The following is a 23,840-nucleotide window of genomic DNA, read 5'->3' as shown; positions in this document are numbered from 1 at the left end:
TAAATGTACCTTAACTTTATAAGGTAGGTGCTGATGTGCTGTTTTCCAAAACAGCACACCTCTGCCATTGAGCATCCCGGCCTACAACACCTGAGTGAGTACTCCTGTTGCTCCACACCTTGCCAATACCCGTGACCTCAATATTTCTATTTCACCCTTTCTAGTGAGTATATAGTGGTTTTTCACTGTAATTTTAATTCTCACTTCTTTTATGACTAGTGACGGTGAACATGTTTTTATATGTTTATTGACTATCTTTTTTGTAAATTTCTATTCAGTTCTTTTGACCATTTTTCAATTGGGTTTTTTTATTATTAAATTGTAAGAGTTTTTATCTTTTTAATTCTCCATATAAGCCAGATATTGGATTTATGTTTTGCAAAGTGTTCTACCAGTCTTTGGCTTCCTTTTTGTTTTAACTACATCTTTCAAAGAACAGAAGTTTGCAATCTTCATGAAACTTGTTTTACCACTTTTCACTTTAAAATGTTTCTATTTTTTTACTAAATATTTTTTGGGTGTAGATGGACACAATATCTTTATTTTATTTATTTTTATATGGTGCTGAGAATTGAACCTAGTGCCTCACACATGCTAGGCAATCACTCTACCAACTGAGCTATATCTCCAACCCCCAAATTTTTCTATTTTGCTTTGGGTATCACATGAAATTTATGATTAAGATTCTTTGTTAAAAAGATTGTTCCTGTACATTTGTTGAAAAACTGCCTTGCCTTTTCTTCACTGAATTCCTTTGGTAGCTTTGATCAAAATCAATTGGCCATATAACTGTGAATCCATCTGAACTATTTGTTCTGTGTTTTTGTTTTTCTTTTTTTCTTCATGGTACCAGGGATTGAACTCAGGGACATTTGACAATTGAGCCACATCCCCGGCCCTATTTTTGGGTTTCATTGAGAGATAGGGTCTCACTGAGTTGCTTAGTGCCTTGCTTTTGCTGAGGCTGGCATTGAATTCACAATCCTTCTGCCCCAGTCTCCTGAGCCGCTGGAATTACAGGCGTACACCACTATGCCTGGCACCTTGATTTATTTTTACCTACACACACCCTTGTCTTAATAGTTTTAAGTCACAAAAATCATGTAGTATGAGTCCTCTAATTCTGGCTTTTTGTTTTCTAAATTGTTTTAGCTATTGTAGATCCTTTGATTTTCCATTTAATTTTAAAATCAGTTTGTTAATTTTTTAAAAATTTTTTAATTGTTGATGGACCTTTATTTTTATTTATTTATTTATTTATTTATATGTGGTGCTGAGGATCGAACCCAGGGCCTCACACATGCTAGGCAGGCACTCTACCACTGAGCCCCAGTCCCAGCCCCATCCCAATCAGTTTGTTAAATTTTTCAGAAAAGCCTATTAGGATTTTGGTTACTCTTGCACTGAATACATGGATCACTTTGGGAGTAGCACCATCTTCACAATATTGAATCTTCTAACCTAGGGGTCAAGATGTGATCTGCAGGCCAAATCTAGCCTATTTTGTATGCTCTGGAGGTAAGAATGTGGTTCATATTGTGAAAGGGTGATACAAATGGGTCAAAACATCTCATTTTGCAAAGTTCCATTGTGATTTTCCACACCTTTCATTAACTTTATGCCTAGGATTTGTTATTGTGGCCCACGTCCTGAGGACCATCGCTCCAGGCCATGGGAGCAGGGGACAATCATGGTTTTCTTTTGTAGGACTCAGATTACATGGTGGAAATACTAAAGCATTATTTCAATAATACGTGGAGGGAGCCACATGGGCCAGAAGCAGGGAAAATAAGGAGAATATTTAAATTGAGAGGGGCTACACACATGGGTTAAGGGAGTGGGAGAAAAAAAGGAGTAAATTCAAAAACACATTTCAAAGGAAGGAAAGGCAGGATTGGTGTGGATTGGATAAAGAGGATGAAAGAGAGGCAAGAGTCAAAGACAACTTCAAGGTTTCTAGCCTGTGATGTTAAATGGCTCGTCCATGGTGATTTTTATTTGGTTTACTTTTATCATCTGGATGCACAAATGGGATTTTCCCACATCGAGCAATTGTAGCTCCCTACATTCAGATTTACCATTGAAATTACCTTCTATCTCTTCACACCCTGTTAGTGAACAGGTAGTATTTTGATGGATGTTACATGATCAGAGAAATCCCGGGTCTTGGTGGCATGTGGAACATAACTCTTCTTTAAATCCTTGCTGTAATTAACCATTCCTTAATATCTGAAAGCTTTTGTGGTCACTCCACCGAACATTATTTTTATAACCTTGTTTGTTCAGAGATCATTAGCCCTTTAATACATTTATATTATTTATGACATTTAATTTTTCCCCCCTCTTTCCATCCTTTGGCTTTCTTTTGAAGTCACACTATTAAACCTCCTTAAAAATATTTATGTGTGTTTAGTTAACAAAAGCTCCTGTAAGTTGAATCCATGCTGGGAAAAGGTTCAGGTAAGCTCTCTATATAAGCTTACAGACAATTGTGTAAATCTTCAGCCATTAAAGAGAAAGGAGAAAAAAGCCACCCTCATTACACTGCTGTCATTTGCTCTTCATCTCCTGTCCTCTTTAGCAGCATTAAGATGGGATGTAAATTTGCCAGTTAATGCTGTTAGAAAATGGATGGTTCAAGAAGGGCAGGAATTAGAGATCAGTATTAGGTGCAGATAAGCTCCTTTGCCTCCGCAGTGGCGGCTGTTTAACATTCATGGGAAAATCATCATCAAACAGCGTTATCACAGCTCTGTTGATGGCTGAGGAACTTCATCACTATGATAATTTTTTTTATAGCTGTGAGCCAAAAAGCTCCCTTTTATTTCTGCTGTCTCGAGCTGTGATAGAAGCTTGTTTGTATGGGTAGGATACAGCAGACCCTGGGCTCCTCGGACGGGTTTGATTTCTGCTTCCCTCCCCTCTGCTCTCTCCTCCTGCACGTCGCACTAAACAGTCCTGCTGATAAAAATATACATATAGATGTGTGTATAAAAATGGAAGTCCTCCAACAATCCTTCAAAGCAGAACAGATATTTTTATGATCAGTAATTCAAAGTTTGACAAGTGATGCTATTCTGTAATGAAACTGTCATCCATTTTTATTGTGAGCAAAATGCTAACTTGATAAATGGAATGCAGAGGGGTGGGGGGCAGGCCAAAGGCGGGGGGAAATAATGCCCGACTCTGAATCTGCGGAAAGCAACTGTTCCCCACAAAGTGTCTCTCGACAGCATGTTCCTCTGCAGTAGGTGAGGTCGCCCGAGCTCCCCGCCTGTCATTATTCCTTTCCGAGTTCAGCAGAGTGAACCAGACCCGTCGTCTCTTGCCCCTTTTGGCTCTCATCTATCTTATGTTTGCAGTGTGTGGGGACAACATTGGTTGTGTTATTCTGAATTTACGGAGTTTGCTTGAGAACACACAATCTTTGCACATGATAGTTCCCCGACATGTTTAGACATCTTCAAGTTTACGGGAGATAAAAGTCACAGTCCTAGATTGCAGTGTCTGTGGGCAGAGACGAGCGGTATTCTTCTGCAGCCGATAAGGAAACTATTCAAAGAAAATTCACTTTTATGAGGGCTCTCAGGCTGGTGCTTCCTGGCAGCTTTGACCTCATTTTTTGGAGGCTTCACAGTTCCGAATGACTGTCCCCCCTTTGGGGATGCAGCTAGAAAGGTGTGGTATGCAAAAGCACTTTTTGTCGTCTGGACAGAAAGGGACTATCGTTTAAAGAGTTGGGATTTGAATTCAGGATTGATCTAACTACTTGAGTAATTTACTTTCCGGCCCTGCTCATTCCGTTTCTTTCCCCGAGAGCAGACTCCAGCCCTGTCATGATGGCCTGAATTATGCTTGGAGTTTGGAGATAAGGACTTTTGTCTACGAGGCTCAGCTTAGACGAACAAACTCATTTCCCGGAAGACTAGAGTTTGAATCCAGTTAGGATCCGGGAGGTGAAAGGCTGGTGTCTTATCATTTAAGTATAGCTATTTAAACATAAGTTTAAAAGAGATACTGCAGGATGGAGGGACAGCGTTGTCCCTCTAAGGATAATCTTGGGGACAGCTGGCTGGCTGTTCTCTGGAAATCAGATAACCCTTCCCATCCCCAAATAGCTTTGGCCACCTCTGACTTCTCGAGGTGAAGAGCTAAGGGTGCCTCCCCATTCCAAGATGTTCTGTTTCATGCTTATTTAAAATAAATAAATAAATAAGCCCAAGGAGGTGGGTGATTTTCCCGAGCTCACTCCTTGAACTAACAGTAGGTCTAAGTCTTAATTCTGGGAGCTTCCCTTTGTTAGTGAAAAACATCAGAGCCCCCCACCCCCGCCGGGAGCTGTGGGGGTGCTTGCTAATTCCTTCCTCTCACTGGACCCCTGACACAGGCGACCCATGGACAGGATCCTTCCAGTGAACCCCCAAGTGAGTGCCCTCCCCCGCCAAGGCTACTCGGCCAAAGGAATTCCCACTCCTTCCTTCCTCCACGGCAGGAGGGACATTTCAGGACACCAGAAGTGACCGAGAAAGCCCCTTTGCTTCCCAGGCGCATGAAGGAAAGGTGACAATCTGTTCAACTTGGCTTGAGGAAGCAGATTCAGAGAAAGACTCGTTTTTCTCCTCAAATGCAACGGATGTGGGGGGGAATCCACGGGGCCAGGTTGGGGGCTTCTTTTTACCAAAAATTTTGGAAAAATAATGTTTATTACCAGTGGTCCTTCCTAGCCCATTCTTTCTATGGAAAATAAGATCAGCAATTCTCCACTGTAACTATAAAAACTCTATACCTAAGCCGCGGGTCACGGTGACCTTTATCCGGGGTAGATGAAGAAAGGGGTCCCGGGGAGGAGAGCAGGTGGGAGTGGCCATGGGCGCACCCAGCAGGAAGTCCAGTTCCCAGATGGGGTCGAGGTCATCACTACGTCCACCTGCACAGGCCCGAGAGCCCCACTTTAGGCCCACAGGAAGGAGGCCCGGCTGCATTTAGCAACCACTGAAATCACACATGCTCTGATTTAGTTCATTTTACACTAACAACTTCAAGAAACGGCTTTGAGTTCACAAGAACAAAAGACAACGAAGATAATTTCCTTTGGCTCTTTTGGCAAGCCATCAGCAATTTCCCAGCTCTTTTTTCCCCTTAAACCCACCCATCTATCTCATTATCTTGAATTCGCTTTATTTTTTTTTTCTTGGAAATAAAAAAAAAATTAATTAACCTTTTAGTAACTAGAACCCATTACAGAGATATCTTGTGTTCACAGTATGTAGGCTATGACTCAGTTGTTAATTAATGCATTTTTACCTAATTTTGACTTTAGAGTTAAGGATAGTTAATCTCACAAGAATTTTATTTTAGCTTTACTAGACCTAAGTGCATGCATTCACACGTACATACTCCAACACATTTGACAGAGTTATAGCCTGGGTGAGCTGTGGTGCAAACCTAAATTTATATAAATCTGTGGGTTGTTTTTTTACTTGTCATTGTTGTTTTATATTTTCTTTTGGCAGTGCTACGGATCGAACCCAGGGCCTCGTACCACTGAGCTAGACTCCTAGCCCGAAACCTTGATATTTTCAGTTTTCCCATGGATATCAGGACTTCTTGTGAAAATGAGCACTGCTCTTCCATAACCCTGTCATAGAACTGACTCTGCCCCCAACCCTCACAGCACACACACTGCTGTGGTTGAAAGCATCTCCCTAAGTTCATGTGTTGGAAACTTAGCCCCCCGTGTGACAGTGTTGAGAGGTGGGCCCTTTAAGAGGGGACCAGGTCCTGAGGGCTCTGCCCTCATGAATGGCTTAGCATAATGGCAGGAGCAGGTTAGTTATGGTAGGCTGTCATTTCCTGATCAAGAATGGGTTCAGCCCCCTTCCTCTCTGTCTGTCTCTGGTCTCTCTCACCCCCTCCCACTCTGCCACAGGATGACATGAGACAGCCCCGGCCAGATGCCCACACCTTGATGTTGGACTTCCCAGCCCCCAGAACCATGAGAAATAAGTTTCTTTTCTTTATATAATTCCCAGCCTGTGGTATTCTGTCATAGCAATGCACATCAGACCAAGACACATATACCAGTGACAGGGCCCGATCAGGGGATTGATTGGTAGTCTGTTTTCCCAGGAGAGGGTTTATTTGTGTTCTTTTACCCAGCACACACCTGTGAGCAGCTGATCCACTGATGGAAGCAGCCAGAGGCCACAGCACAGTGACAAGCTGTTCTGAGCTCAGTCCCTGAATGCTGTCACCCAGTCCAGTAGCCAAGGACACACAGCCACACCAGCAGGCAGGCACAGGGCCATGTGGGTAAGAGGTGCTCACCCCGAGTTCTACCCTTCACGCTGCACCTCATTAGTCAGAGCCCTACCAAGCCGGAAGAAGACACCCGAATCTATCTGTCGCCTCTAACAATTCACGGAGCAGATTCTCCATTTCCTTTGTTACGCTATGAATAATTCTGCAGCTTCTCCAGTCTTATTAAGAAGCCTTTCCCTCGGTTTCTCTTTGTTCTTCTCATCTAATCTCTTAATAGAAGTTGCTAATTAAATTCCTATAGCCATTTTTTTAACAGTGTTTTGAATAGCAAAGTCTGTCAACTGCAGAAAGTGTATATTCTTATCAACACGCCTGTTGCCTGAAGGAGCTCAGGGCTCGCTGACAGATGGCTGCCCAGGGTGGCCCAGCAGGCCTCACATCTGCAGCACCTGCCAGCAGGAGGACGGAGGGCGGGCCCGGGCTGGAGAGGAGGCTCGTTTGGGTTCAATAAACAGAATCCCTTTTGCTAGAGTGTTTCCGTGAGTCTCAAGTGGAACTCTGCAAATTTAAGCCAAGAATTCTAGGCGTGCAATCGTTTATAAGTATCTTTTGATGCTGCCCCATTAACATCACGTATTCCTTTAAATCTAAGTGGTGTCAAATCTTTAAAGGAAATTTAAAAAGCAGTTGAGTGTTTGACGTAGATGCTTACACAGGCTTTTATCAGACAGGAGTCATCGAACTGAGATTCGTTATATTTCCTTGCTGCTACCTGATAGGAGGTTTCAAGACCTTGGTGAATAAGGAATAGTCTTCTACACTGAATTTCCATGAGAATTTAGGATGTAATTGTTCCCCTCAAACCAAACCCACTTTTACTCCTCCTCCCCCCCACACAGGCAGTTATTGGCACAATGCCTCACAGCAAGTTGTGAGTGGCTAATTAGAGGGTAATCCATAAACACAGACATTCATACCAGGTCAATACCTTTAAGGGAACATTTGTCCTTGATCAAATGTTGGTATCTACCTGAAGCAAAAATGTATCTATTTTCTCAACAAATATTTTTTCCATGCATAGAAGTTGTCAAGTACAGATGCTGGGTATGGGACATAGAGTAGTTGTCCCAACCTGGCTAAACCCACAGGTCTACATACTCCTGCTTCAAATTCCAGGGATCTTCAGAAGTTTTGTGTTATATGTGTGTGGTGTGTGTGTGTGTGTGTGTGTGTGTGTGTGTGTGTGTGTGTGTGTATCTGTCTGTCTCTAACTGTGCTAGAAAATACAAGAGACTGACCAGGGATTTGGAAAATTTCTGAAGTGTAGAAAGGATCAAGTCTATAGGAAAACAAACCTAAAGTCTAGCAGAAACTATAGCTCAAACTATGGGGAGAGGTTCCTTGGAGATAGAAGCGATTCCAGGAGAACTCTAGGTGCAGAGGCAGGGAGAAAGGATCCCGGTGGAAGTCATCAGAGTGGGTAAACTTTCAACTCAGCAATTGCATCTGTCCAAAAAAAATCCTTATATTGGTGCACAGGTACGTGTGCCCAAGGACAGGCCCTGCTACCTGGCTCCCAATATCGAAGCAACCTGATTGTCCACCTAGCAGTGACAGAGGCACTATGAAACTATGTAGGTCACTCTATTGAGATGAAAAACCCACCAAGACATGATGAGAGGGGGCGGGGGAATGGGAGGCAAATGGAAAGAGGGATGGATGGAGGAACGTATGTTCACACGATTGTAAATTCAAAGATGCACATCTGAAAGGAGACTCACCAAACAATTTTCAGGCTTTACCTTTTGGACATTAAATGATGGTACAGTTAGGGGAAGGGGGACATTCATTTTCTCACTATCCTGCACATGTAATGTCTGAAGCCATATTAATATGTCATGTATGTGATTACATAAGGGGGGGAGGTATAATAAAACAAAAGAAAAAAAGAAAGCAGACAGGCTGCCCCTTCCCAAGGAGCTTATGTGGGAGGTGAAGCAAGTAGGAAAAAATATCTTTGGCAATCCAGTGTGAGAGACGCACTGATACTGTCATGTCAAGGAAGCTTAGCACCCCCAAAAGATGCATAATCCAATCTAGATCAAAAAGCATTTCCCCAAAGCTGGATGACTAAGTTGAACTCTGACAAGGGTGTAGCATTGGTCAGATGGGCAGAGAAGTGGGGTGGTAAATAGAAGGGAGCCCGTGAGCAAAGCTGAGGTGCTCAGTTTGGAGCAGGCATCAAAGTTGAGCCTGGAGGGGGACCCAGAGAAACCTAATGGATCACGAAGTTCCTCGAAAGCTGTGTTGAGGCGTCTCACCTTCCTCCTGGACTGGTCGCTTAGGGAAGGAGTGTGTCAGTGATGCAGACCTGGGGTGACAGCTACAGAGAGCACACCTCCATCCAGGTCATCTCTTAGTGTTCCTGCTTCTAATAAGATGCTGCAAGTCATTGCAGATGGCACAGAAGCACCTGACATCCTCTCCCAAGATCTGGTCCCCAGTTGGAATTCTTCCTTTGTAGTCTGGCCTATGGCATTAGCTGCCCTCAGGCCATTTTTGTTTTTTCTTTCCCACCCAACCAGGTGCTCAGAAGCTCTCTGCAGGTGGCCAAGATGATTCAGGTAAGGACACCCCTTCATCCTGTTCTCTGTCTTCCACTGATGCAGAATAACCCCTGACCAGGACACTTCACCTGCCAAAACCTGACTGCAGTTTTACCAGGGCAGCAGTCACTCCTGCAGTGGGAGGTCTGTGTGCATGAAGTCAAGACTTTCCTTGATGCCACAGGGGAAGTGAAAAACATGGCAAAGCCAGGGAGAGGCGACATCCTGCCCTGGAACAGGGGCTCTCGCGTGCCCGACATTACTGCAGCTTTCCACCATGTCTTATGCTTGGTCTTTCCTGAGTTGAAACTGGCATCCAAGGAGAAAAGAGGTGGCACGGTGCCTGGCATAGTCCCATGCAATCTGCAGTCAGCCTGTGCCTATGGCCCCTCGGGGGGAGTGATAAAGCAGCCACACTAGCAATGGATTGGTTCCTAAGGCACCATAACCAATTGCCACAAACTGGGTGGCTTAAAATGACAGACATGTATTCCCTCATAGTTCTGGAGTCCAGAAGTCTGGAATCAAGGTATTGGCAGGATGCACCCTGTCCGAGGTTCAAGGGAGAATTCTTCCTTCTGTCTTTCAGCTTTGGGTAGCTCCAAGTATTCCTTGGTTTGGGGCCACATCGCTCCAATCTCTGCTTCTGTCTTAATTTTGCTTTCCCCTCCATCTCTATGTCTTGTCCTTTTCTGTCTCCTATAAGGACACTTGTCATTGGTTAGAGCCCACCCAGATAATTCATCTTGAGATCCTTGAGTATTTGTCTGCAAAGGCACTTTTTCTAAATAAGGTCACATTCATGGGTACCAGTATTTAGATGCGGATCGGGGGAGACATAATTCAGCACTCTATAGATACTAACCTGTGTTGTTAGTTTTCCAAAGGTCTCATTTTCTCCACCATACTCAGGGGAAGTCTTCCACCTCCTACTTATTTATCATTCATTCCTGTTTGGGGTAGAGGAGAATAGAGGAAGGGAAATGGTGTGGCTTTAGAGATGAGATTCAGTAGTCTTGTTATTCAGAAGGAAAAACTGGCAAAAAAAAAATAAATCAAAAAAATCTGGTTCCTGTCCAAGGTCAGAGCTTAGAAGCAGAGCTGGAACTGAAATCCAGGACTCTTCCCACCACCCCATACTCTGGGGGTGTAGGATTCTGGGTACTTATGATTGACCTTAGTTACAGGTCGGCTATTTAGCAGATGACAACTACATTGAGGAGGAAATATTAAAAGTTTCTATTACTTCATTTTGCAACTCCTTATTCAATAGCAGGGTCTTGGAAATTCTATTCTTGTTGTCAGAACAGAAGCAGGATTATTAGGACTACTTATGCTCTCTGCTTAGGTGTCACCCTGCTCCAATAAATGAATCTGTCTCTTTATTTCAGAAAATTGTGCTTTGTTCTAGTTAGAGGGAAAAAAAACAAAACTACCCCACATGCTATGAAAACAAAACATGAACTTGAAGAAGTGTTATCAAGTCCTTCAGTTCAGTCTGGTGAACTAAGGAGTAGAATTGCTCACTTCAAAGGCTGGGCAGTATTTTTCTTGGGACCTGGATTAGGAAAGAATGGGGCTGGGGTGGGGCGGTGGGGGCCCTCGGACTCCCTTACAAGGGTTGGCTTGATAGGAGCGCTGGGTGCCCGTGAATATCTGTTATGTAATGCAAACCCCAAGCAGTTGTAGAGTCATTCAGACAATGGTCCAACTTGGGAAGTTCCCAACTCATGAATATTGCAGATAGCCCATTTTCTTCACCTTCAGTTGAATCTGATACTTTTCAATAGGCTGCGAGGTGTCTGAGACTTTATCTGAGCCAGAGCCGCTGAGCTGAAAGGAGAGTGAATGGACCGGGAGTCATTCAAAACATGCTTTCATTTGGTTTCAGAGACACTTTCTTTGTTTTGATGTGCTCAGAACATCATCTATTTGAAGTCTGGCTCCACTAGAGTTTTTATCTCCAAAGCAAGGAAAATATGGTAATTTTAAATAAATAAGCCACCACAACAAAATGTTTTTTTTTTTTTTAAAAAAAAACTGTTTCCAAGAGATTTGCACATTTTGAACGTGGGTAATGCCTATATGAAAGCCTAAACGTGTGACTCTAAGCTATATTCCATCTTTCTCTTTGTTCTTTATGAAAATATTCACATCTATCCAACTAAATTAACATACATTATCACAAATGTGTCATTCTCAAATTTCCTGAGCCCGGCTTATCACTCACCGTGCTTTTCTTTTTGCCCATGACTGTCTTTCTGCAAACAAAACAACATTATTCACACCACTAAGTGTAACGGCACAATGGGAGACAGCGCTGGAAGTGACTTCTTTGTTCTTATCGGGTGACCTCTCACTCTGAGTCTTTCCTTTCTTCGACTCTCTGGAGTCACGGCTCTGAGAAGGAACGTGGAACCCTATGCTCCATTCCAGTACCCCGCGCCCATCTGTCCTGGGCATTCCTTTGTGCTCTGGGAGCATTGAGCATTCCAGTCAAATCTAACTCCAGGCTTTATCCTGCAGTGGACAACGGTGCATCTTGTTTGAAGAGAAAGATTCAGTCCCTCTCTTGCTCTTAATTCATAGGAGGCTTAAATGGCTAGAGAAAAGGCCTATGTAGATGGTTTCCTGATACTTAAATAAGAAAGGAAATGCTTAAAGTTCCATTTGAAGCCAGAGCCCCTCTGGAGAGCAGTTGCTACATTCCCACACCTGGATGGGCTCAAATGTAGAGAATAGTGGAAGTCTCAGCCCACTCTAAATTCTAATTCAGTCCAGGAAAAGAGAGTTCCATATAAGTTTCCTTTTGTGTTCAAGTTTGGAATTTAGAACCAAGAGAGTGGAAAGGGATGTTTAAGAAGTTTCTAATGCCAGGGGGCTATTAAAAATACTGCTTTTAGGTCAACCATTTATACCAACTCACCACCAAAAATATATTTTGGTTTACATGGAAACTGAGCCTTACTAGTAGGGCCCTAGAAACAAGGCGGGAAGAAGTAGGAGTTTTATGGCTCATCAAGATAGGTTTCTTTGTGTTACTCAAGTGGCAAATGCCATTCCACAGGTTGCTAAATGCTTATGGATTATGATAACGACATGAAATTGCTTGAGTTTTGCCATTTTCACAGTACAAAATTTAAATATAAAGCAATGAACTCCTCTTTGCCTGCTGTTTATATTTCTTACGAACTTTTTAGTGGTTCATTTGTTAAATCAATATATGACCCAGAGATATGTTAACTATGACCATTATAGACACACTAGTGATCAGAAGTTCGTTTTACCAATGACTGCCAAAAGAAAACTAAGCTTTGTTTGAATGACCAGAATAGAAGCGAATTTTGGCATGCACTGGATTTGAACTTTTGATTCTGTTGTGACAAACCTTACCTCTTTCTCCATCATCTTGACAATATGTGCAGGCCGCTCACCATTATCTTTGCATATTCATGACTTCCTCACAGGAATTCAAGACATCATTGCCGACGCGGGCTGGAATACTCAGGTTGCATTTCCCTATTGGCTCATATATCATCTAGGATGAGCAGAAGTCAGGTGCAAATGCTCTAAAGAGACGGCAGGTGAATCATCACTTCATTCTGCCCAGTCACCGTGGATCCACATTTATTATTCTTGGTGCATGTCTGGATGGTTGTTAAGCCTCTGGTGACTTGAGAACTCTAAGCCCTACTGAGCATTGACAGGCAGAATATCTGGAAAATTACTCTGAAAACATGAAATCTTCATGGCTTGGAGACGCTCCCTCAGTGGGGGTATCTTCTAGTGTAGACTGTTAAAATCGACTTTCCTTTGTTGAAGCATCCATGTTCCTACATTTTCCATCTAAGGCATTAAGGAGAATGATATGGGGATGTATTTTTTGGTACCAGAACACTGTATACACTGTACCCATATCAGGGGCAAGCATAGAGTCTTTTAAAAAAAAAAACAAAAAAACTCTTGGTGTAAATGTCTTCTAAATAAGGCTTTGGGGAAAACAAGAAAAGGAAAGAAGAGGGGGAGAAAAAAAAAAGCAACCTACTCCGATTAAGCTCACAAAGAGACCACAGTACTCCACATTATCTCAAGAAAAACAAAAGCCCAAAAGCACAGCCACAGCTCTCCGTCAAGCAGACAGACATTAAAGTACATTAGCACTATCATTTGTATGTCTATAAATATCAATAAAGTATGCGATTTGGCTTCACTTTCACACAAAGAAGGGGAACTATCCTTTTCAGGAAATTTCAGAGAGATACTCACCAACAAAAGTTCAGTAATTCAATCTTTGCAAAGCTCAATAATGCTAAGTTGGAAATTGCAGGTTTTCAACTAATGTCCCTGATAAGTGATGACAGCAGGACTAGAGCTCCCCATTATTAGGCAATCCGATATCCCCCGTCCCCCTGATCTGAAATAGAGAAGGGGCTCCCTCAAGCAGCCGTGATGGGCTCACATCTACATTAATCTCTGAAGTCAAAAAAGAGGCTTTCTTCATGGGCTTATCTGCTGCCAAATGTCTGCCTCCACCAGGAGTGATTTCGCACCACAGAACAGCTATGCAAATGACTCTGGTATCTTTGCCTGATAGGTGCCATTTTGCTCAGACGCTCGGGTACTGTCCTGCACACTGGGCTGTCACAGCTGTCTGACTTTCATGTCTAAAGGACTTGGACCCTGAGCCAAATGAGCCTCTGCTTGCATTGCTTCCAGACAGGGGAGCACCTGAAGTCTGAACAGGTAGTGGTGGGGGGGGGGTGACGTGTGAGGGGTGGGGGCCGTTGGCTGGGGTTTTTACCCTCTTCTTATGTGACACCTGCTTCCAACTTTTCTCCAGTACAAGTTCCCCTTTGGAAGGTGTCATGATGCTGAGAGGGAGGTTTGGTAGCACTCGCCTCTTTCAAATTTATTCGGAAAAGGCCACTTATCACTGCTAGTGGTTGGAAACATCTATCTTTTTTTCTCCAGAGTGGCAGGGCCCTGTTTCCAGAGCTGAAATTAACGTGGTCCAAAGCCATCCATTATTCAGTAACATGCTAAGCGATAACGTGAAAAAGTTAAATCTTGTTCAAGGTGATGTGTTTGTCCTGCCTCCCTCTCAAGGCAACATTCATAGCAACTCAGAAATTCATTTTTGCGATGCACCGTTTTAACATGTTCTCATTTGGAACAACAGTATTTCTCTTTTAAAAACATATTTTTAAAACCAATATCGAAGCCTGAAGTAAGATCCTCTCTGGGGGTCCAGTGGGCGGGATGGCCGGTGGATCACAGAGCAGGATACCACCACTGCCCTCCACACCTTGACTGACTTTTGCCTGGAAACACACGTTTCCATAAATCAGTGTATTGACATCAGGATTTTGCATACTGTACCTTCTGGTCCCACAGAACTAAGCTAATAAGTATGATCTTTAGCAAATGCTTTTAAAGCAAGAGTGTCACATCCCTGAAGGGGGCGTGATAGCAACCTGCTGAGTAGAATACTAGTTGTATTTCACTGACATCCCAATCTGGAATAGTTGCCAAAAGATGTCATAGAATGGAAGAGAAGGTTAGAAATGAGGACACTCCTCAAACACAGATCCTCTAATGTTTGGTTTTATGAGCCACTGATGGTCCTACAGTTCCTTGAATTCAGAAATTGTCTGATGCAGGAATTCTCCAAGAATCAGCCAAGTACTTCTATTGTAAAATGACCATCTAAAGAAGGTATATTGTTTTCTATTAAAATTTTGGCTAGCTCTGGGGTAAAGAAGAAGTAAATAACCATCCCCCATTTACTCAGAACAGTTCAAGAAGGTCTAATCATTCCCTATTACTAAAAGTTTTCATCTATATCAAGTAGGGATTACCAAATTTTTTAACTTATTAAACTAAACTACATCAAATTACAAAACTATTTTGAATAAAATTGACCTAATTCCAGGAATTCACAGCCCTGCCAAGTAATGCTGAATTTACTGGTTAGCATCCCATAATCCTATAGTTATATAAAATGCATGCGACCGAGCTGGCCACATATTGAATTTATTAGGATACACCTGGAGAAGTTGGCCTTTAAACAAGTCTGAGACTTCAGCTTATTATTGTCAACTATTTCTTGCCAATAAAAGTAGAACATAGAATTTCTAAAAGTCAGCTAAAGTCCTGGAGATGTGTGAAGGTTGTGAACAACCTGGGCACCAGTGGGCAGCACAGGTCACATCCAGAGCAGAGATTCTCCAGCGTGCTTTTATGGTAGAATAATGGAGGGCCCTGTTCAAACAGAGTGTGGGCTCCACCCTCAGGGATTCTGATCTACTAGATTCAGTAGGTGCATCTTGAGCAAGTTCCTAGGTGATATTGTTGTTGCTAGTCTGGGGAGCACATTTTGAGAACCACAGCTCAAGAGTACCATGAAGGTTGCTGGGCTGATTGGTACTCCAGTTAACTTGACAAGATTGGTGTAAACTCAAATGGTTCTGACCATAAGAATCCCCTTTGAGCCTTCAGAAATATAGATTGGTCTTGTTGATCAAATTAAACCAATATGTAATAGATCTATTTTATTTTGTTCCACTTCAATATGGAATCATAGACCTTTTACTTCTTTGACCACAAGGAGCATTTAAGCATTTCAATATATTCATGTAGTTACTAAGTTATATGGATCTGGGTTCATGAGTAGCTGTCCTTTGAGGCTATATCACGTTGACAGATGATTTAACAGCTCTAAACCTTCATCCTCAGATCTACTCAAGAGGGCTGATAATACAAGCCCCAATATATTGTTGTGAGGATTATAAATATAAAGCCCCTATTTAATGCACTTAGAATCACTGGAAACTTCCTCATTTTGAACAATTCAATCCAGTAAAATTCTAATGACTATAGAGAACTGTAGGCCACTCAGAAAAACCACAGGGTTTTCTATAAAGATGCAACTCCTCAACACATAGTATCACAACATTCTGTAAAACATTGATTAATCAGACACCGAGACTTGACTCAATTTCCTGATTAGAAAAGTTTTCAGATGCTCCTTGCATTGACCCTCGCTGATTCCTTTTCACTCCCTGTCTTACAAAGTAACACAGGTCCCCAAACCATCTTCCATTACTGTGACAGCATCTCACACTGCTGTGTCAGTCATTATGTAATTTTCTCACTGTGGTCATAGAAGGTACAGGAAAGAAGACTGTGGCTGTAGATATGACCCAAACTTTTTCAAAATATATCATTCTAATTATATATTTGATTTATTGTGGTGCTTTCCTCATCAGACACACACACAAAATTATTGAAAGCACCAGAAAAAAAGAATTCTAGAAAGTAAGTGATATAGTAAGTTAGGGCTTAGTCAATTGATACTACAGCGAGAAGCACCGGATCCTGGAGATGGTCACATGGGCAGTAGCATTTTGAACATTTTTTTTCCTCAAAATTCATTTACTCCATATGCTTTAAAAACTGACACTCTGGTGCTGTAGCTCAGTGGTACAGTGCTTGCCTAGCACATGGGAAGCACTGGGTTCGATCCTCAGCACCACATAAAAATAAATAAATAATATGAAGGTATAGTGTCTATCTACAACTAAAAAAAATATTAAAAACAAAAACCTGACACTCTGAGTTTCAGAGACCACTGGTCACATCATAGCTGGCATTATTTGGTCCCCTTTATATATGCTCCAAGGTCAAGGCAAGAAGCCCTGGCTCCTCTCTGCACCCAGGAGGCTGCCACATGAAGAACGCTCACCTCAAAAACAGTTTCTCACAGTTGTTCTATTGGCATCTGGAGCTAGATAATCCTCTGTGCATTGAAGAAGGCTTAGCTGCCTCCCCAGCCTCTATCCACGAGATGTCAGTAAGGCCTTCTCCCCAAGTTGAAATAATGAAAAACATGTCTCCCAGGGACCACATTGACCTCCCCTCCCTCAGTTAGGAACCACTGCCCTAAAGGGCCAGTCCTGAATTAGAATGTCAAAGGAGCATTGTCTTTTTGCTATTGTCTCCAATATTAATCAGCCTGAAAATGACCAGTGACTTCTCTGGGGGTCTGGCCCTTTTCCTCTACTAAATCTTTTGATTAGGCAAGTAAAGCAGAGAGATTTCTTCATTCCAACAATCTAAGAATAGCCTGCTCAGGTGAAATATAAACATATTCATGGAGGAGATTTTATGTACCCACTACACACACACACACACACACACACACACACTGTTTCAATATTTTTTGACTCATATTTCCAAAAGGTTCTCATTTCTACCAAGGACAGTCTAGGCAAACTTCATCTAACTAGATACTCAGAAAACAACTCTACCGATTTCTTGAATTCCTTGATTAACTGGAATCAATAACTAAATCTTACCAAAAACCTAGGTGTGAACCATATCATAAATGCTTTTATACTGAAAATCTTATGCACAAAATGCACTTTTAAAGGAACTCAGGGTCTCAGTTCTGATTATATGCATTCATGCTCATTATAATTAGATGATATAAGAAATGGTGCTGGTTATGAATACCTTGAAAAAATCTTTGTGTGTGTGTGTGTTTGTGTGTGTGTGTGTGTGTGTGTGGTCTAAAAACAAAAGTCTTGACATGGGATTTTTATGATTTGCATCTTGTGCCTCTAAGTATAATACAAAAAAAAAAATAAGAAATACACAGCACTGTGTAGCCTATCAATGAAGCATGAGAGGGATCGCTACCCTCTGGGGCTTACTCGAGTCTACATGGGCAGATAAGACTGAGACCCACAGATTAATGAGAATACTACTATAAAAAAGAGTCGTGCAAGCTCTGAGAGTGCACGGTAGTGAGAGAAGGGGGTCTAGTGAAGGCTGGAGTCCTCTGAAGAAGCCTGTAAAAGGGCGTTGACCTGACCCACGTGCACAGCTGCCTGGGTAATGCTTTCCCCTGCAGGAAGCCTGGACAGAGAGGCAGAGAGGTGGCTGGGCAGCTGGACTGAGTTCAACACATTCATGATCATGACCAAGGGATAGGGATATTTATAAATAGCCAAGTATTACGGAATAGTAAGGCCTTAGAATACGCTGAGTTCTGACCCATACACTGTTGGTGGGATTGTGAATTAGTACAACCACTAAGGAAAGACTAGGAATGGAACCACCATATGACCAGATACACCACCCTTTGGTATTTATCCTAAAGAATTAAAGTCAGCATATTACAGCAATACATACATACCCGTGTTCCAGCAACCGCTCATGATAGCCAATCTAAGGAACCAGACTATGTGTCTGTCAATAGATGAATGAATTTTAAACATGTGGTATATATACACAATGGAGTTTCATTTAGCCTAATGAAGAATGAAATCATGTCATTTGCAGAAAAATGCATGGAACTTGAGAAGATTACATTAAGTGAAATAAGACAAATTCAGAAAATCAAGGGTCATATTTTTTTCTTATATGTAAAATCTAAAGAAAAAGGAAAAGAAAGGGAAGAGAAGATCTCAGTAAAATAATAGAGTAGGGGAAAGGGAACAGGAGGAGGGAGGAGGAGAGATAAAGGGGAAAAATTGGTGAATGGTATTGGTGAAATTATATTGTTATATTGTGTGCATGCACAAATAGATAACAATAAATCCCATTATTACAACTACACTGAATCAAAAAAATGGGAGGAAAAAATATCCATGTTCTGCTAATTATAATTTCCTTGTAATGGTAAAACCCAAAAGGGATTTACTAAAATATTGACAGAACTTCAGCCTGAAGTTTAAGCTAGATATTTCAGTAACTCCACTGCAGAATGTAAGAAGTGTTAAAGGGACTATAGCATTCCCTCTCCCCTTAGAGGCCACATGTCATTGTATCCATCAGTCTGCATCTGGGTTCACTCTAGATTCATGGAACAGCAATCAAGTGACCACCATGCACCAGGAACACACTCTGGTACCCACTGTTCCAGGAGCTGGAGATACAGAGAGTCAAGGCCTCTGTTCTCACAGAACTTCCTGTTCAAGTGTGGGAAGATATAAACAGTGGACAATCAGAAGGTCTACTCCAGAGAGTACTGATCCAAGGGGGGAGGGGGAAACAAATAAACAAACAAAAAAAATGAAAATCAAGGGTCATAACGTGCAGGGCAGAGGTCTGCAACCATGGCCTACACCAAATCCAGCCCGCTGCCTGTTTTTATATGGCCCATGAGCTAAGAATGGTTTTTGCATTTGAACTCCCATCCCGTGGGATGTTATGTTCCCAAAGAATTCCTTTCTTCTCATTGCTAGACCTGCATTAAAAAATTACACACACACACACACACACACATCCTCAATTGTTCTATTTTGAATTCCATCAAGGAAATGGCATACGTTTGTTTCTTCTGCTGTTATTTCTACACACTATATCCACATTGCCTCTTTGCCAATGTGTGTCCTTTTACATTAAATGTTTGCCAACCACTTTGTTGGAGACCAGTCACATTAATGGGGAGGAAAGGTCTCTCTGAGGAGGTAACATTGAAGCTGAGACCTGAATGGCCACAGGGAATCCTGGGTTCTCACCCTCTGCTTCTGCAGAGCTGTGTGACCATTGAGCCTCCTTTTCCTTGTTTGTGAAATCACTAAGTCAACCTGTACCCTCTTCCCTAAACCACTGTAGGGCTCCTTCTCTATCGAGTACACACACAGTCGGCTTCTCTGTCGACTGGACCTGGTGTATCCATCATTGTTACTTGTCTTTAGTCCCTCATCTATCCTACTTCGTGGGCACAGAGAAGAAACGACCATAGAAGAGATGTTTACAGACACCATACTTTTGGCAAGATTTGCAAAAGTCCCATAAATATGAGTTTCACAATTAACCTCTGAGAACTTTGACAAGACTTTAGGAAGCGTACAGAAGTTTATCAGAGTACAAGTCCAAATGCCTTACAATTTTCAAAACACTACTAAAACACAGCCCACACTTGCTCTGTATTATTGTGGTCTTTCAAAAGCTATAGAAAGTAATGTGCAAGGAGACAAAGCCATTTTACCAAGCAGACAGATATTCCAAATTACTGGTTCTTAACAAGCATGGTAATACATCAGTCAAAAGCAATAAATTTAAACTTAATGAAATCTCAATTTGCCTACAGTGCATTTCACTTTGACATTTTCTATATTGCCACGGTGCTTTGATAAAGTTTTTTAAAATGCAAAGAAAGTGTCTGTAAGGCTAAAGACCAGACTTGGTGCCATTGTGGCCAAGGCAACATTACAGTACTTAAGTTCCATCACTCCATGCCCTGTGGCAGGCAGAGCCCCGGCGCTAACACAGGTTCAGTTTTCATTATCATCGTATGATTATACATTTTACTGCATTTAACTGATAATACAACTACCAGCTCACCTTAAAAGAATTAGCTTGGAGGTTTCATTGCTTTCCAAATGGAATTCATTTGACAAACAAATGACAATTAGCCTAGTCTCCCTGTTCTGCGTCAGGATGTTTTTTGATTGAACCTAGACCAATTTACAATTTTTAAATGAGTTTAGACATTTACATTTAAAATGTCTAGAGGAAATTAGCCCTGGGACATCCAACAGCCAAAATGCTTTTTGAAGTTGATTATTATTTGATCTAGTACCCTCTACCTGTACATTTTGTTCTGACTTCAAAGTTTGGGAATGTAAATGCCACCTCACCTCAAAGCACAGGGAGAAACTTAAAAGCGGTTTTGCTCATTATGTTATGCAAAGGAGTCCATATTTTAATATTCGTTTAATATGGTTAGTTAGCTTTAATGACACCAGTGTGACAGTGTCATAGTTTTGGAATCTGAAAGCACCGATTGAAGTTTCTGGCTGCTGCTTCTATTTTTCTGCACAGAAAAGAATCGAACCCTTTGAAGGACAGATCAGCTCCTGGCCGTGTCCATCCGTGTTGTGGGCTAAACAGGACAACTTCAGACAAGGAGTTTGCCTGCCCTGGTGAGGAAAACATAAACCAGGACATCAGGGACTGCAGGAGAGCCCCGATTGTCAGATCCTGGTTCTGTGTGTTTGGTAAGAGCAGGCACTTTACCCACAGGTGCTGAGAAAAGTTTGGGTAATTGCATATAAATGTGCAGTGCTGATAACCCAGCTATGGAAACTAGTATTGCTCTGAAATTAAGTCCACAGATTTCCATCCAAGAGCATATTTTATTTATATATTATTATTATTATTATTATTATCATCATCACCATGTTTTTCTCAAAATGAGAAAGCTTCAACCTTTTGCCCAAGTCCCATTGCTCAACTGCAGATCCAAAATATAGCAATGGGAAAGGCCACAAAATAGACTGGTCTATCATGGCTCTGTTCTGAAGGCATCCTATCCAAGACACTCCAAGGAACACTCTAGAAGAATAGGAAGGAGACCCAGGGCTGAGTAGCAGCCAGTCCATATCGGTATGGAGTTATCACGGCTTTCACAGATCAACCTTGAGAGCTCACCAGAATATTCTGAATTTCTAGTTTTGTCTCTTACTATGGGACACACGCCCCCTGTTTTCAAAATAACTTTGAGTTCAAAAGAGTTCCCAGTGATAACACAGCCTAGCCCAGCACAGAATTAATGGTGTTGTAGAATGATTTCCCTGAAAATATGAGATGCAGAATTCAGTGGCCCGGCCTCTCATTAGTCTTCAAGAGAGTGTCATGAGGCAAGGACACCAGGGGAGTGACAAAGGCAAAGGTACAAAGGGCAGAGAAGGAGGCAGCACTGGTTCCCCTGGTTGATCTTACCACCTGGGTTATAAAAACAGTGATAAAATAAAACCAAAAAAATTTTGCTTTTTTATCTAGCGCAATTCTAGTTTATTAGAAAAAAGATTCAGTTTCCTCTGGTCCCTTTGCATCTAAACTGATTTCACGACAGGCTCCCCTTTCCGTCCTGCACGGCCCCCACCCCGCTTCGCTCTCATTTTCCTTAATGAAAATGGAATCGGGGTCCCTGCCAAAGTGTCCTTGGAGTAAACTCTGTTTTGATTCCAAATTTAACACACAAGCACCGAATTTTCTCACACACACCATGTCCAAACTATGCCAGAGACGTGCCAAGTCCTTCTATTAAGGGCTTTTCATCCTCTGTTTTTCTTCCGGGACCAATAGGAATTTTTATTCTTGTACTAATGGCCTGGCAACAACCATCTTACACAGCATCCTCAGCCTGTGGCTTTGAAGTCCCCGGAGCTGCCCAAGAGCCCCTGGCAGCACTAGTGGAGAGCTCAAGATTTTCGTTACCTCGGCCGCCCTCTGCTGGACAGAACAATGGCTGCTCACCGCAGCCCAGAGACCAGCCTTCCTCCACACCGCTGGGCTTTCCCCAAGACCCAGCAAGAATTTGGGGGCTTTAAGAAAATGATTTTTTTTTCCAGCCAGCACTTCTTAAAAATGCACTTTTCTCCATCTACATGTAGTGATCCACCAACTTATTCTGCTTCTTTCATCTTCACGCATAACTACATTTTTTTGAAACATGGAGATTGGTTTTTAGAATAAAAACTGTAAAGAATTCTGGCATCTTTCTCTGACCCTCCAGCACTATGGGACTCTGCTTTGGTACCAAGATCCTGGTAACAAGGGGAAAATAAAACCCAAACAGGACCATTCTCTCAATATTCTCATAAGAAGAGAAATGTCATGAGATATTCATATTTCATAAGATTATAAAACTGGCTTCCTGAGTTAAAATCCTCCCCTACCACTTATTAACTGAGTGACCTTGCACAAGTTAAACAGCCTCCCCAGGGTTGTGTTTTACCCTCTGTAATAAGAAGTTACAACACTCTTTGCCTCCTAAGGCTGTAAGGAGTTAACTCACTTCTATACACAGATTAGTGCTTGTCCCAGGGAAGGCTCTAGACAAGTGTTGGACAATATCACATGAAGACCAATATAAGACTCTCAGTTAAATACTCATGCTGGAATAGAAAGGGCTACAGATTTTCCAGATCTTTGTTTTAAGGGTTTTTAACATTTACTCAAAATGGATGCATGCTACATCTTCAAAACTGAGAATGGACACATATCCGGGAAAAGAAATAGAACTTTCAGAGGAACACTACTTGGAGAAATAGCTTCTTTATCTTCTCTGCCAGGAAAATTTTGAAGCATGCCATCCACCATCCTCTTTATATTGCAATTCTTGAGAAAAGGCTAGCTCTGCAGCAATTCTTGAGCTTTTTGCAGACTTTATAAAGGGTAAGAGTTGAAAGTATTTTATGTATTAGTCACACATTAAGCAGTAGATCATCCATTCATTCACCCTATTCAACACATATTTAATGGGTGTTTCCTACCGGGTACCTACAGATCCTAGGCTAAGTAGAGAATATACAGAGATAAACAAGACAGACACAGTCCCTACAGTATGGCTTGTAGACTGTTCAGGAATAGAGAGAGTAAATGCATCATTCAAAATGACGACTGGATTTGGAGGATCACAGCCAGAGCCGTAGAATACAAAATCTCACCCGGGGATCCCACTCTTCTAGTTCACAAGAGATTCCTCCATATGGTGAGATCATTGTGCTGGAAAAATGTCATACTTCTCTAAAAGGCTATAAAGTCCCCATTACCCAGGATAGGGGAGACTTTGTATTTAGGAAAACCAACAATTTGAAAGGACACGTTTGCCCCCCAAAAAACAACATGGATTTTCAATATCTATTCAGTAATTCACCTAAGCAAAACATGACAACCCTCATGCCCAAGGTCTCATTTATATGAAATAGAATTTCATTTTCGGTGCTCAGTAAAGCTCCATGCCACTGTGGCGAGGAATGTTCTTGAAGGGTCCTCAGAGTTAAAGTGGGTTGGTAGGCGCGTGCAGGCGCTAACTCAAACACTCTTCAGGGTTGCTGAAGAGTGACTGGGGAGATGGCGGATCTTCCAGAAGATATTTTTTCTCTGCTAAGAAGTGGAGCATCTGCAGATATAAGATATAGACGTACACAGTGTACACTACATATAATGAATTCT

The sequence above is a fragment of the Ictidomys tridecemlineatus genome, chromosome 1, assembly GCF_052094955.1.
Source record: "Ictidomys tridecemlineatus isolate mIctTri1 chromosome 1, mIctTri1.hap1, whole genome shotgun sequence".
Lineage (NCBI taxonomy): Eukaryota > Metazoa > Chordata > Mammalia > Rodentia > Sciuridae > Ictidomys > Ictidomys tridecemlineatus.
The sequence above is the reverse complement of the archived record's forward strand: the minus strand, read 5'-3'. Positions refer to the sequence as shown.